The sequence below is a fragment of the Nothoprocta perdicaria genome, unplaced genomic scaffold (genome assembly GCF_003342845.1).
Source record: "Nothoprocta perdicaria isolate Ctin4 unplaced genomic scaffold, notPer1 scaffold_232, whole genome shotgun sequence".
In the NCBI taxonomy this organism is placed as follows: Eukaryota; Metazoa; Chordata; class Aves; order Tinamiformes; family Tinamidae; genus Nothoprocta; species Nothoprocta perdicaria.
The window spans coordinates 982,765-997,920 of record NW_020455458.1 but is presented as its reverse complement, the minus strand read 5'-3'; the positions used below and the strand labels follow the sequence as shown (position 1 = coordinate 997,920).

Sequence of the window (15,156 nt, the reverse complement as noted above, 5' to 3'; positions counted from 1 at the left end):
TTCAAGTGGCCTCTACTAGTTGATGGAAAGTGACAATTTCCAAAGAAAGCAAGGTCATCAGTATGATTTATCATCAAGAAATGCTACCCTATCAACTACGACTTGCAGAAACTGCCAGAACCTACCAGGAATAAGGTGAGGGATTTTAAAGGACTCTGCAGCAATTTTCATTGTATAAGGCGAAGAAATGGAATGAGCTTAAATAAGTAAAATGTAAATTAATAATCATGAAAAGTTGAAATGTCAGAAAAAGATTTTGGTGAGATAAGATTAATAATGACACCAAAGGAAAAAGGGGAAGAAAGAGAAAGTAAACAATGATTAGAAAAGTCAAGACTGTTAGTGTTAGAAATTAGTTATTGCAATGAAATGCAACGGCTCAAAAATGATTGAGTCAGCAGGWGATCAAAAACATAAATGAATATTAAAATAATGAAGGACAATAAGTCAAGGTGAACTAACTGAAAATCAAGCTGGAATGAGTTTAAGGAATGAACGGAAAGGGACAGCTCCTCAGCAGGTATAAATCCACCAGAGCTGTGCTGATGTAGCCAGCTGAAGAAGGGACTATGTGCAGCCAGTAAATACAGCACAAGCAGCTTTTCACTCCTGCATCCTAACTGGAGCAAACCGAACAATCAGGCACCTCAATAAGATTTTGTCTGGAACATAGCAGGTTCAGCTTTCGAACAAATAACTTATTTTTCAGATAACTTACCAAGGAAGAGTCATAGGTCTGACTTCACTATGCATAAACCTGGGCAAATTCAACAAGCAACCCTGGTCAAAAATACAAATAAAAAAGAAAAAAAAARRRRRRAAARRAAAARRAAAMMAAMMAAAAAAAACCCTGAATATAGTTTCTTTGTGTTTCTGAAAAATAGTACAGTTTTTCATATCAAAATATTTTAACTGACAAAAATTAGTAACTAAAAATATGCTAAAATCCATTTCAGGATAGAAAGATGTTTCACTTGATCTAAAATAAAGTTCATGTTATTCAGAACATTGAAAATGTATTCTTTTTACAGCTCTGTAGCTCASATCATTTATGGGGACTCTGATATTTATTCTGAAACCAGATGCATTTAGAATACAATCTGAAACTGTATCTTACATGTAGAAAGGTTTTGTTAAAAAATGCAAAATTCATAAACTCAACAGAGAAACTATATTCTAAATTCAACTGAGAACAAAAAGATCCATCTAAGTTCTAACATGGATGAATGAGATTTTACAACTCTAAGACCTAATACTGATACTGAACAGCAATACTGAACACAGAATAATTCCTCAAAAATATTATGAAAAATATACAGTATAAAAGTAATACAGTATTGATTATAAATGGCCCCTCTTTGCACTTATCATTCACACCATAACAACTAATAATTCAGTAAAAGGCTGATTTCAAACAGACACTAACTAATTTGAAAGGCAAAGTGCTACTAACTTACAGAGCTCTGTGCTCTGCAAAAAATGAGACAATTATATTTTCTGTATTACAGATATGAGAAACTACAGCATTTCTTTCCCTTCTTACCAAACCTTACCTTGATTCTAATACAGCCCAAAGGGAAAGTTCCCCACAGAAGCCAAAGAGGGCAATCTGCAAACTAAGACCCCCTTTTTTGCCTGTATCACTGACTTTATTGTGATTCCTGCAATTGCAACACTAATACATCATATTTATTTTACAAGAGCAAATTTACTAATTCTTATTAAAAAAAAAAAGAGTTTCTCAGAAGGAAATTGTTACCAACACTCAGTATTAGCAGGACTAACATGTGGAATGAGCTGAAGCAATCTACCTCAATTTAAGTCAATAACTCAACGTTTCTGTATCATTTCTGCAACATAATCTTGCTGCTGACTGCTGGTAAATGGCTGCATTCTAAGACCGGTTTAAAAATTTGTTTGCACAATCAAAATTGCATCGTGTGCATTTGAAACAAGAGTAAAACCAGAAGCGAACTCCAATTCCACCCTCCCCTGCTTCACCCAGTGAAGTCCATAGTAATGTACATTTTCAATTACTCTCCATTCAAAATGCAACAATTCAACAAACTGTCATATTAGCAACAACTGTGTCTCATCGGCAAAACCTAACAGTRTTATTATGTAGGAACTGTCAGCACAAAAGTAGTGTCATTTCTCATTGGCAGAAATGTTTTTGTAGCATTCCACCAAGCAACAATGGATAGCACAATTTAGGTTATATGATTTCTAAACAGAATTGTGTCATTTAAATATCATTTTCAAGCAATCATGAGCTCTGCCTCAGAAAATATAGTAGCATCCAATATCTAATTATTATCCTGGAACATTCTAAATACTGTATTGGAAAACAACACAAAAACAAACCTATTTGTCTCCTCAAACATCAATAGTTTAATATTATGATAAACCAATTTGAACCAAAATTAATAACTATCAGGTGCAGTATATTGTTACACTAATTTATAAAGCACCATTCCTGCTTTCTAGCGTGATGAATTATTGTGCTAACGAGGACTGTACTATAACAGAGGAACTAATAAACAGACTCTAACTCATGTGAATTACTGTATACTCAGTTCCTTAATCAGGCAAAGTATTATTTTTCACATTTTCAAGTTCCATTTTCAAATTCTTTGGGTAGAGAGTCTTTCCTATAGCAGAAAGCAAGATTATTTGGGAGTAGCAGGTCATCTTCCTCAACTGAGKACAAGTTACCTAAATGACCCCACTGTTTCCCCCCTGCTTTGGCAACACMCAGAGCAATTACCAAAGAGCAACTGGTAGATGGTGATAACTTGCTGCCTCCACTGTCACTGCATCTAGCCCTACTGTAAATGGAAGATAAATTTGAGATACTTCACTTTCCAGAAGAGGGGAGGTTGTCTCAGATATACTCTATCAATCTGGGTAATAACTACAGAAGTACGGATATCCAATTTTTGATTCATGTGACCATGGTGTAGGATCCACCATTATATTCAAAATACGAACAATACAGGGAAAAGATTGGCTAGAATCTCTTAAAGATGCAATTCCCTCTAGCAGACTTTGGGAACAGCAAAAACCCTTTTGTGGGAACAGCAGGGAGAGAGGGGGAGAAAAGARAGTATAGTATCATATATGATCAAAGCAAGCAATTCTACTTCAGAACTGTATGAAATGTTTACAACAGATCACGATGAAACTATTCAATAATATGATTGACTTCATGTGACTTGCTATGAAGTTATACTTAGAAGGACYCCTAAAGTTCACGAAACTCCATTAAATAACAGCCAGGATGCACTTTTGTGCATGTCACAGCACGAGGCATTTCTTAAATCTGGGAGGTTTGGCTCTACTGTTCCATTTTTCTTGAACCCCAAACTCAAAGTTAAACTGTTGACCAGTGAAAGACACTTGGGGAAATGTTTGCAGCAACTCTAACAAAAGAAAACCGCAGTGCTTTGCACAGCTCTTTCCTGCTAATGCAGTCCTGGTCACATCTGGTACTCCTTTTATCCTAAAACAAAGATAAATTCATATGTGAGAACAAAGAGATATGCATGTCATTTGGTGTTATTTTACAAAAGAAAAAAAATCTAGTTTTCCCATGTCAGCAATCAGAGTTTAAATCCATGAAAGGAGATTTGCATTCATTATTTAACCACAACGCAACACAACATTTTTAGAAAGCATCCAAGATTGACTAAACTTCCCCTTGGGTCTCCTTTCAGATGTATCTTCTGCAACCCCTCACACTACAACCATTCCACTAAAAAAAGGAGGCTGCCAGGTTTTAAGATCTTTGCAATGCTCCTTATTAACATATTATTTTGCTAGCCCACCCCCAATCAATAATACTTACCTTTCTGTTACAGACTTGATAGTTCTTAATCCACCCTACAGTGTTTCGCTCAGCCTGCAGCTCTGGATGTGTCCTGATTTTAGAGCTTGTCATCCCCGAACATATTTCACATAATTGTTTGATTCTCCTCCTAAATCCACCAGCAATTTTGGAAACTTGCATTACAAATAAAATTAAGAATTTCTTTAGCTTCAAAACTGCTGTTGTTAATTATTACCATGGAAAATGTTATTTAGTGACTTAGGGCCCAATTCTGTTCCTGCTTAACACAATTGCAGGACCCCTATTGCCTTCCATAGGATCAGGCTTCTGACTTCCAAAGCTTTAAGAACATCATTAAGAGTTGACTGGACCTCAGAAATAGATTCTGCTTAGCTCAGACATCCTGTAAGAGATCAGCATATTCAAATACTGAAATGTGATGCTGAGAAACTGAACACCAGGATGAAGCTGGAGGTGGTTTTTTAGTTCYGCATTCTGTGGCATGAATCTGTGGCTGCAAACGCTGCTGTGAGGGCTAGGATTGGAATTGCTACTGGTAACTGCTGGTGCTGGGCATAGGTTCTCAAAAACGGGGCCAAACAGCCACAGGAATCACAGAATTCAGAAAGAAATGGGAAGGGAGGTGGTATATTTCTAGCAACATATGGGTCAGAAAGCAACTCAGTACAATTAAAAAAAAAAAGGAAATCCTTGCTAACATGTTTGATTAAATGTAGGCTCTTTTGCAGCCCTATTGGGTTCAACTAGACCACTTTCACATGTGAAGTCAGGTATATGTATAATTATTGACAGGATTATGGCTTCAGCTGTAAACTCTGTGGACCAAACCACTTCTACACGATTATCCAGCACCGGGCAGAGTCCATAGCAGCAAGCAATACTGTGATAATTGTGTACTGAATTATACAGCTCCCAATAAGCGAAGCACAGCCCTTGAGTTCGTTCAAATATTATTGCTGCTGTTATATTAAAATGATACAACTTCCCACACCAAGTGATGCAACTGCTTATACTCATCTCTGGGCAAAACATGCGATTCTATGGATATATTTTGTATGGTTTAAATTATGTCTGGTGGGTGCACATTTAGACTCAGGGAATCAGAGAACTCAGAGAATTTAGAATCAGAGCCACATGTGTTGACATGCAATTTTACACAGACTTAAGCCAGAATCTGCTTTTTTTTTTTCTTTTTTTTTTTTTTGACAAAACCTAACATCTGATCCCCTTTCTCAGAAACATCCATACAAATGAAATCCTGTTGACTTCAGTGCCAAATACCTAAACTTTATACCATTTAGAGCTACCAGCATTACAGAATGTGTCAGAGGGTATGTCTACATTTTACTTCTCATCAGGARTGCATTTTCTTTCCTAACCAACCCTATTCAATACATTTTGCTTCACACTGCAAGGGATTTACAGGCTCCCCAAACTAGACTCCTCCTGCATGAAACTAGACTGGACATCATGTTCCCAACACATCTACTGAGCTTTAGCTGCTAAAGGCTGCTTGGTCCATGGACTAGAAGAGAACTAGTCTGAAGTGAAAGCCCCAGAAGCCACATGCTGTGGACGTCAGACCCCAGCCCCAGTGGTCTTGCTCTACAGATAAAGTTCCACAACACTTAGGTTACTTSTTGATGTAGAAATAACCAGAAAACTCAAGCATACATATTTGGTTATTTATTTCATTCACACAGGCTTCATACTCCTTTATTCCTGTACTTTTGTAAATGTTTTGATGCTTCCTAAAGTTTAGAASTGATGAGAGAGTCATTAGTTATTCAACACGGGCAAGCCTATATATCTATTTATACATACYTTATTTCTTTCATGTTTTCAAACCTGTTGCAAAAACATAACAAATGAGTTCCCAGTAGAGTGCCACGTTAGTTTCTGCTAATTTGGATATAGCCCTTCACCATAAAATCTACGCAAGTATAGAAATACTCGTTAATTTTGTTACTGCATTTTTAGCATCAAATATTAACAAAAGTAGCATGGAAGTCTCTCTACAAGCACTGTAAATATCTGGTTGATGATTTTACTTAGATTCTCTTTTATAGCAGGTCTTGTACAAGGATGCCTATGAAAATAATCAATGATAACTGAATCAGAGCATCCTTTTCATTCCTATTGCCAATTTCTATTGCAATTTGCAAAGCTCAGTTTTTCTTTTTGCTCTGCCTCACTAATCCAGGATGAAGATCTTAAAGTCTCCCAAGTGGTCCTTAATTAATGGCTGACATGAATACACAAACATGCTCAGACTGACACTGGAAGTTAACAAATATATCTGCGGTCCCCTAGGATTTATTGACATGCTTTTCTTAAACTGTGGCTTGCACAGCTGCTGTTTATCTCATCCTCTACATTGTGGCTCAAAACTGGCCAAAATGTTTTTTTCACTTTTTTTTTTCCACAATAAGGACACAGATTCCCCAATATGTTTAGATCAAGTGTCAGCTCTGGGACCCATTTTCTTAGGAAAATACTCCTTTCTGCTAAATTTTTCCCTTTTTTAAGGGTGCATCACACATACAGAAGGACCAATGCCTCACACAAAAATGGAACATAAATTGAAATATTTTCCACTGCATCATGGATGTAAACTCAGTGTGCATACAGCCACTCTGCCACACCATTACACATACACGTGGTGACTACTTTGACATTTAAGTTACATTAACAGATACCAAAAATGTACTGCTTCAAAGAGTGCTATTGACAGCATCAGAATACCTTCTTTCCTTCTTTCTAATACCACTTCTTCCTTCCTACAGCTCAGAAATCTATTGAACAAATGAAAATTTTGTCATAAAGAGACCGCTAATCTCCCTTGCCTTACAGGGCAAGGAATATTTTAATAGACTACTGGAAGTTTGAGGCAGGTAGTGTTTGAAGTAGGCACCTTATTTACAAGGGCCCCGATTTACAGGTGTCACGGAGCATCACTGGGACAGGCAGCCTTCTCTCTTCAGTAGGCTCGGACCAGGACCACTCTGTGGACAGGCAGACACTTAATTATATCTATCTAGCCACATAAATATCACAGATTAGCATGCACAAAATACAAAAATGACTACATAAAGTCCCTCAGAAGCCTTTACCTGCTCTTCAGCATGACCTACAGAAACAGAGGGGCAAGAATGTCCAAGTAAGCAGGCAGTAAAGCAACAATGTCTGAAGCAGTTTGGGATTTGGAGGGGGGAAGAAAAGAAAAAAAAAAAAAAGAAAAAAGTAAATGACCATAATAATAAGTAATATATATGTGCCGATCTGGGCAGGTGAGGTAAAGAAAGGCTCCAAGACACTGAGTAGCTTGAACAAGTCTTATTCCACCCGTTCAGGGGAATATGCAAGTACACAGCACTTTTCCACAGCTTCAAAAGTACCACATAGGCCTGGGCTTGTTCAGCTCAGCAGTGGGAAAGAAAGTGCATGGAAAAGCTCAGATAATGTAACTGAATGCTGAGAAGAGATTATTTGTGAGTTTTCCTGAAAGCAGTGAAAAAGTGTGGGTGTTCTTTTAGAGCACAAAGTGAAAAAGGTGTAATTACTTCATAGCAGCTCTTGTAAGTAACAATGCTGAAAAAATTGCAGTGATTACAAAATCCGCTATAAATATGGGCAGCACTATTCTTGACAATAATTAGTGTACAGAATCCTCTCAATAGTATCATGATTAATATTTACTCTGATGTCCTTTTTGTTCTTGGAGTTGGGAGGGGACAAGAAGTAAAAGAAAGAACATCCTAAGGACTGAGCACCTTTGAGAAGCAGAACCAAAATCATAGGAAAATGGGTTATTTTCCTGCTTGCTATCATCCTCCCCCTCCCCTGCCAAAAAAAAAAAGGCAATGCAAATAGTGCTTTACTGGTTTAAAAGTAAAGCCAGAAATTACGTGGAGTTGGGACTGTTGAATTATTCATGAGTTCTGATTGAATAGGATCATTATGTCTGGCCTTACAAGCTAATAAATACTGTCTAATGCCTGGGTACTGTTTTGATCTAATAGCGTCACAGGGAAAAAATATATATATATATATATATCTCTGTGTGCGTGTCTGTATACATATACACACACACACACACAGACACACACATATAAAGACTCTTTTTGCAAGCTAGAGCCTGAATCAGGGAGGAGATCCCTGATGAGCTCATTGCAGGAAAACTATGTGTTTGCTTTTTTCTCTTCCATTGACTACAAGGTTCACAATGCTATTCTCAGTCTCTCATACTGCAGAGGCATTTTAACTTGTAATTTCTTACACCTTTCCTGCTTTCAATACCCTCACCCTTTCTTCCCCTGCCTTCAAATCTCTTGCACCTTACAGCACAAAACCTCAAAAGCAGAGTAGTTCTGCAGAGGCAGACAGCACAGTAAATGATGGTGCTATCTAATCATCCGCCTGTGAGCCGTCAAATAATCTTAAATTGCATAGTTCTGTGTTTTATTTCAGGATTGATTGTGGCGGCTCTATACTCACTTGATTTAATGTCACTATAAGCTAAACATCTTGCACGGAACCTGAATTAAGGTCTACTCAGAGAGCTATCAGGGAAGGAAGGGAATTGGTTAGGGGCACAATGCCAAACCGCATTTGTTGATATAGTTTGAGACAAACAAACAAAAACATTTAAAAAGCATATAAATTAAAGCCAAGATATTTCACTGCGCAGTTTTACACACTGCTTCCTGAAGATTATGGTTGAAAGGACTTGTTCCAATAAGAGGAAATAATTAGAATATTATTACAATTTAAAAAAAAAAAAAAGACGCTTATAATTAGATAGGGATTAGTAACTTCGTTTTCATATGATTAACACAATAAAACCCATTTTTCCCCAAAGTAATCGGAGGCCTATTAAGCAACGTGAGATCATATATCAAGGGGCCTTTTAGTAATTCAGTAGTTTGTAACATTTACAGAGGCTGAAACTCTTCCACGGAACAGCTGGCTTGATTCTATCAAAAAACCCACATGATTTTGGGTGCATTTATTTCAATGTCTAACACAATCCTTGAAATCATACGATTTAATGAAGGATTTATAACAAGAATTAGAAGTGTGTGAACAGCTAGTGGAAAAGTGTGAACATTTTCTCAAATAATGTATCAGTAATGGAGAGCTCTGTCTTTCTCAATTTGGCATGTGAGGAACCCACCTAGTACCTCTAAATTTTAAGTAGTATCTCATAATACTTGTTACATTTCAAGCTTTCAAAAATGCGTAGTCTTTTGGTATTTTGTTAGTAAAAATCTTGTTAGATGTTTAGCTCCATTATGAAAACTACGCTAAATATGAAGCAAATTATTGACACATTTACTCTTGGTACACACAGCTCATAAACAATAAGTAATAAAGAACAGATGTGATGGAAATTTAGCTTTGTGAGTCTATTCAGTAGAATAATTCTCCAAACATTACCTTTTTAGTCTGCTTTAGTGTTGTTAGCTGCAGCGAAAACAAAAAAAAAATGTTCCTTTTGTTGTTATTAAGTAGGGACGTGATCACCCATTTTGGCTTTTCCACATTTTCTGCATATGATGCCAGTCATCACAGCCAAGGAGGCCCTCAGACACTGCCCATTATCTGTTGCACTCCTGGACCAAAATAACAAATAATATGCCTGGAGGTGCTGTGTTTTGTGACTGCTAGTTTTCCCGCATGGCATATGCCTAGATAGGCTCAGATGAGAGGTGATTGCACAAAACTGTGATTGTGAGATGACTTAGCAGAACCCGTGATGATGTCCTAATGGCCTCCTGCGGAGGGGAGCAGGGGTAATTGTTCGTCAGGGGAAGGCGCACATCTGTACGGAGGCATCCGCGGCAAACGGAGTAGCCATGTGGAAAAAGGAAAGCGGGAGCCACTGTGCAGCAAGGCAGCATCCCAGCCTCATAAAAGGAATAACGAGGAGAGGGGGGAAATGAAATGAGATGTTATATTACCAAGTTAAAAAGCAGGTTACTGGTGTGCTCTGGGTTAAAATTAAAATAGGTTGTCTCAACACAATATTATTTGCTTAAAACTGAGAGATGAAATTCTGCAACTCCTAGTAAGGAAAGTTAAGGCAACAGATCTGGGAAATGAGGATGCATTTCCCCACTGGAAAAGTGGGCCCAGAGCAGAGAGTCTTCCCTGGGTGTTCCTCCTCATAGTAAGGTGGTTTTGTTGCCAACAAACATTTTCTTCCAAAGTTTTCTTCTTCTAGTATCTTAATTTTCTGTTTCAAATAATTACATCCTACGTGATCGGCGCATAGAAAAATGACATCCACACAACATCCCTTCTGGAGCAAAGCTATTGGATTTGAGGAATGAGAAACTATCAGYGTCAAGCCAGGCAATTAGGGCATCAGTCACATCAGTAGGAACTTGCATTTAATGTCAACTGCCCTAATCGCAACAGAAGGAGCATGTCCTACAAATAAACCAACTGATTATACTGACCTACAAGTGAAAAGAAAACATCAAAATTCTTAAGTAACGTAAAATCATCTGTACTCGTAAACCATTCATTATGCTTTACCAATAGGTATCCAGAAAAAGAGTCACACAAAATAAGAGCTACAAAGAGTATCCCTGCAGTTCCACATAGAACTCAGAAAAGCAGTAGGGTTGATTTTTTGTTTGTTTTTTTTCCTTTTTTCTTCCTTTTTTAAAGGATGCTTTCTAAAATCCTTCCTATATAAAATAAACTGAATATTAAGCGAGTTCAAACCACCTACTAATCAGATGAATTTGCAATCCAAAATGCATTCAATTTAGAAGTAATTACATGAAATTTGCAAACCAAGCTGGACAAATAACATTTTTTTTGTTTTGATTTGCAAAACTTGGGCCAAAGAGAACTGTAATAATATTTCAAGAAATAAACCATAACACAAATCAAAACAGCAATTACTTTGCATCAAAGTACAGTGAATTGCTTCATTTCATTTTCAAGTAATTTAACTCATTTTAGGACTTTTTTTTTCTCCCAAATGTAGGTTCATTTTAACTCAAGATGCTCCTCTGAGAAGCTAATTTTACTCAAAAATGTTCAAACAAAACATTTCAACAACTTATGAAATTTATCAGTCTTTCCATATTCCCATTTAATATGCTTTTTGCCAAAATTACTCACTGCGGTTAATCTATATCTTCAAATACTTCTAATCCCTCCAGAAATGCTACTTTTCAGGAGCTTATTTTTCATAAAGTAGATGTTCTATTACAGTTCTAATACAGTTCTATTCACAAGCATTTAGAGGAAAGTTTGGAGTCTAAGAATCTCTATTCAAAAATATGCCACGTCTTGCCAAAAGCTAAGTACAAGTTCTTACTTTGGCACAGGGCATTCTGCTTTGGAAATTAATGGAGTTTTGGGCACTGTGTCATGCAGCAAATGGTAGTTACGTGGCACACTGGCATGCATTTCTCTCCAAAAAAAATCTCACGCAGGCATCTTACAGGAGCCAGGTAAATAGCTGGTGAAAACACTGACGTGATTGACCATCAGATGAGGACAGGAAAATCCTTTCATAGCCCTTCTACTCACATTAGAGTGTTATTTCTTGAAAGGAGAAAAAGGATGCCAGTTGTTCTAGTAACTGCATTTACTCATCTTAGAGAAAAATATAGGTCACAAACATGGCAGCCACATATAAGTCCTGGTCATACATTTCTCCTGAAGCTGTTTTAATAGGAAATTAGACTTTTGACTAAACCAAATGGTCATGATTAAGTACCTATTCACCACAGAAAACTGCAAGTTTAATTGACAAACACTAATTTTTCTGAAAACTTTTTTTTTCTGTTTTCCTGCCACAAACCGTCATGAAGGACGGTTTGCTGTAGGTAGATTGATGATAAACAACAAGCAAATGATCTTGGACAACATATGAATATGTGCTGCTTTTATGTGAAAAAATAGAGGGATTCATTTTTTGGGGGTGAACTGCCCACATTTCCCACGAGCTCACCAGAATTCCCGAGCACATTAAATCTCAGAGCACACCACGAGGCAATGGTAGCAAAACTGGCCATACTGATGTTCTCTTCGGGCTGCCTGAGCAAAGGGAATCCACTTACCCCACAAAAAGACAAGCTCCTCAAGAGTTGTAAAGAGAAAAAAAAACATTCAAAGGGAGAAGGGAAAGACCTAAGACAACATTTAGGCTTGACATGTTGATTCTGTGCTCTCCTCCACTTTACAAACCTATCTAGCTTTATGGTGACTGCAGAGTCCAATTTAAAGTTTATGCTAAAATCAACATTCATAGAAAATGCAATACGCAAAATTTCTTTTCCACATATAACAATCTACACATTTTCATATATCTAATATATTCCAGGTTTAAATAACTTGAGACACTAGGAATTTTTTTCTGTGATGTTGTAAGCACAGATAAAGCTCATCTTTTCATATGTCATTAGAAAATAAGAAAAGTTTTTAAAAACTATTTAAGTGACAGAGCAGTTAAAATCACCATTTTCCTCATGGAGTTTTTACCACAGATCTTACAAATATCATATAAAACAGTTTTATTACTCCACTTATAGGCTTTTATGGTTTTTAATTATTAAAATTGTACTTCTGAATAAGTGTCCTTCTGTTGTAACAGTAAAGAGAATTTGCATTTAATTGTCAGGATAGCAGCATGTGCTTTAAAACTGGAGAACTTTTAAATATTTTAAATAGTACTTTAATCTTACTGGTTTTAAAAATGATAAAGGTCAACCAAAAAGTAAACTGGAAGCATTTAGCACTGTTTCTCAGGCGACACATGTTGTTTTTCTGTGATTCATCCTACAGATGACATCAAAATGAGATAAGACTTTGTCAAGCTACCTTTATCCTGGAAGCAGAAGAAAGAGTGGGCATTTTGCATCCTCACACACTCACGAGCTCTTGCACACCGAATAGCATGAGAAGCTGCTGTTCAATCATCACCCACCTTCCACTGAGAATTTTTTTCTACTACGTGGAATACTTCTACTAACTCATTCAAATTTGTTTGGATTACAGGAAATATGCCAAGGACAGTAATAGCAAGGAAAGATTTTTTTTTACCTCAGAGATTCTGTTGCATCATGCTAGTCCATTAAATATCACTAAAGACAATTAATGAAGTAGAAAGGAGCAAAACTCGACCTGCAAAATCTGTCATAACAGTGATTAATAAACAAGGAAAAAAAGTTTGGGTTTCAGTTGCTACATAGCCGCAGGAAAATATGGCTTTACATCTTAAAAACTTACAGAATTGTTGCACGTAAATTCAAATGATATGAACTGCAGTAGAAGCAAAGAAGCAAAGTCATAAAAAAAAAGTCTACCTGGATGACTCAATGATTTTAAAATTATATTAAGGGCACATGAAGAGCATTGAATCTAGAACTGGTAAAAGAACAAATCTTACTGGACTCTGGAAATTATCTGAAAGGAACAGCAGAAGAAAATCTTATTATCTCTAGAATGTGATGCCCAAAATATTTTATATTTAAAAAAGAATGGAAGATGATACTGAAAATAATTGTTGAAATTACTAGATAATTAGTGTAAATTCCTACTGCTAATAGAACCAGGCTGAGTCAATGTCATGATTTCTTTTGCATGTGAAGTAATAAAACAAGATACAGCTAGTCTTGGAACACAATACAGAATTGTAGCTGGTACACAGATGTCTCCACCACCATTAAGAGCCAAAAGGTATAGGAACTTTACGTGGGGTTCTCAAGTGGGCTGCGACAATAGCACCCTTTRGACATCTATCACTCTTTGCAGAACTGGCCAGGGCTGCACACTGTTGTCACTCTTACTGCTCCCTCAGGCCAACCTCTTTTCTCAGGAGAGCGTGTAATTTCCAGTAGTAGCATGAGAATTGCTTTTGAAATGTTGAAGAGGCAAGTGCTGGCCTTAAAGAGTTACCAAGAAAACCCTGYGCAGCATCCAAATCACTCACCTGAAAGTCTGAATACGGAAAGGAAGGAATTGAAGGTTCCAGGCAACTATCCTGAAGTAGTGTTCTCATGCTCTGCAGTTTTCCTCCTCATCTAAGGAAGTTTAGATAGGACTGGTACACTCCTGAGGAAGGTTTTTCTACAAATTAGCTTTTTCTGGAAAAATAAATGGAGCATTTTCCAGTCATTTCCACTGTCGACCTATTCTTGCTTTCCATCTGGCAGACATGCCTGAAAAACAGAATAAACAGAAAAACATTTATTTGTCATGTTTTACTTCAGTCTGATTTAACTTCATGCTGCAGTACTTTTCTGCCTCTTTTCTATCCCCAATCACTTGATTACTGAGTTGCATCATTGCTGAACCCCAGCCCATACAAAACGAGGGAACACAATGACAGCCAAGGCAACATAAACAGCTGCTTGTCTAGACGTATTAGTAGTGTCCTGAAACCCTGGCAGCCTAGTGACATAATTTTACAAAATTTGCACTGCTATTCTTGAAATGTTTCATTGTGATTATGTAAATCTATTCATTTATTTTCACTGGAAAACATAAAAATGCAGGCAAATGAAATCATGAATCATTTCCCCCTAGTTCCTAACTAACAGTATGATTCAAAGCGAGGTATCTGAAAGCTTTTTTTCCTCTAATAAAACACTCCCAAGAATAGCATATTCCATATCATGAAGGGACAAATTAATAATAGTGCTAAAAAATAATTATTTTCTTTTTGTTATATATACTTATTCTGTTGTGGCAATTAATCAGTTATTTACTTATAATCCATTAAGTTATTTGGAAGACTTATTTGGAAGACTTGTTTCATATTCCACCTCTGATTTAATTAGAAGACAACATTCAGTATGCAGAAAAAAAAGTTTAACTTTTTATTTAMATTCCTAATAAGAGTTTATCATTTCATTTCTTTCCTTGCTTATATCCACTTCCAAGTGGTAATTGATGGTTTCACTCAAAGTGTGCATATAAACTCCACTATATATGGACTGGATTACCACCAATGACCCTAGGTATTCAAATATCACACACAATCATTTTGCTTAGTTACATTCTGGCAAAGTTTCTCATATCTAACGATTTTTTTTTTTTTTAATAAAAAGAAAAAAGATAATGACTTACCCTAGCCAGAAAAGACACCTAGCAGTCAAATAGTCAAATCATCTGTAGCTAAAGCAAGGAAGAAGCTTTTAAGTCATGAGCTTGAACTTGGGTGCTTTGTCCTTCYTTGTCCTGCCCACTTGTATTTTTGAGTGCTTTTTCAGTCATAACTATAATGATAGGTTGTCCGTGATCCAACTGTAAGTTATCTGTACCTCAGTTTGCTCTTA

At 36.6% G+C, this 15,156-nt stretch overlaps 1 long non-coding RNA gene across 1 annotated transcript; it reads right to left on the bottom strand.

The window, feature by feature from the left end:
• Positions 1-733: 733 nt before the first annotated feature.
• Positions 734-13,910, bottom strand: LOC112947468. The gene is made up of 2 exons (XR_003249410.1): positions 13,809-13,910; positions 734-780 (listed from the first exon to the last, which is right to left on the bottom strand). It is a non-coding gene; the product is annotated as an uncharacterized LOC112947468 (long non-coding RNA).
• Positions 13,911-15,156: the final 1,246 nt, after the last annotated feature.